The sequence below is a fragment of the Octopus bimaculoides genome, chromosome 20 (genome assembly GCF_001194135.2).
Source record: "Octopus bimaculoides isolate UCB-OBI-ISO-001 chromosome 20, ASM119413v2, whole genome shotgun sequence".
NCBI classification, from domain to species: Eukaryota; Metazoa; Mollusca; class Cephalopoda; order Octopoda; family Octopodidae; genus Octopus; species Octopus bimaculoides.
The window spans coordinates 5,582,570-5,583,419 of record NC_069000.1 but is presented as its reverse complement, the minus strand read 5'-3'; the positions used below and the strand labels follow the sequence as shown (position 1 = coordinate 5,583,419).

At 32.0% G+C, this 850-nt stretch overlaps 1 long non-coding RNA gene across 1 annotated transcript in view; it reads right to left on the bottom strand.

The window, feature by feature from the left end:
• LOC128250341 (uncharacterized) overlaps positions 1 to 850 on the bottom strand; it is a 6,458-nt gene that overhangs the window by 4,056 nt on the left and 1,552 nt on the right. The window lies entirely within an intron of this gene.

The window sequence follows — 850 nt, the reverse complement described above, 5'->3', positions numbered from 1 at the left end:
TATATATATATGTATACGATGCTCAATTTGCTGACGTGGCTTATCACGTCTCAGCTTCACTTCTAACAAAACTGTGCTTTTGAAATACGCTTATCTCCTGCTGTCGTTGACTTCAGCTTTCCTTTTTGTCAACACTTAGTTTTTGGACTTCATAAATACTAATGTATGACTTTTGTTTTACATCTGCGTGTGTGTGTATGTGTGTGTGTATTTAATCTCTTTAGATTGACTGTTCGGAATGTGTGCTTTCAATTCCCGTAAATTAATGAAAAGAATACGAAAAGAGTAAGAATAAGGAAAAGATAATGGTAGAGGAAAAAAATGCGAAAGGTAAGAGAAGAACGTAGACGGGCACGATAAAGATGATGCACGCGATGATAATGAAGAAGAAGAAGAAGAGGAAGAAGAAGAAAAAGAAGAAGAAGAAGAAGAAGAAGAAGAAGAAGAAGAAGAAGAAGATAATAATAGAAGAAGAAATAGAAGAAGAGGAAGGAAAAGAAGAAGAAGAAGAAGAAGAAGAAGAAGAAGAAGAAAAAGAAGAAGAAGAAAACGACGGTGAGTATATTAATCGATGGACTAAATCGAAATCACGGCGTAAAAAATCAATACGGAAAATAAAAACGAAACATGAAAATAAAAAAATAATGCAAAAGAAGACAAAACGCTGAGTAATAATTACACACCTCAAAACACTTTAATAACAGCACTTAAATGGGTATACGAAAGTGTATATGGATGTACATAGCTACATACACATATACACACATATGTATATGTGTATTTACAATATACACATATTTATGTATACATGTATGCATACATATATATACATCTATATATGTACATATAT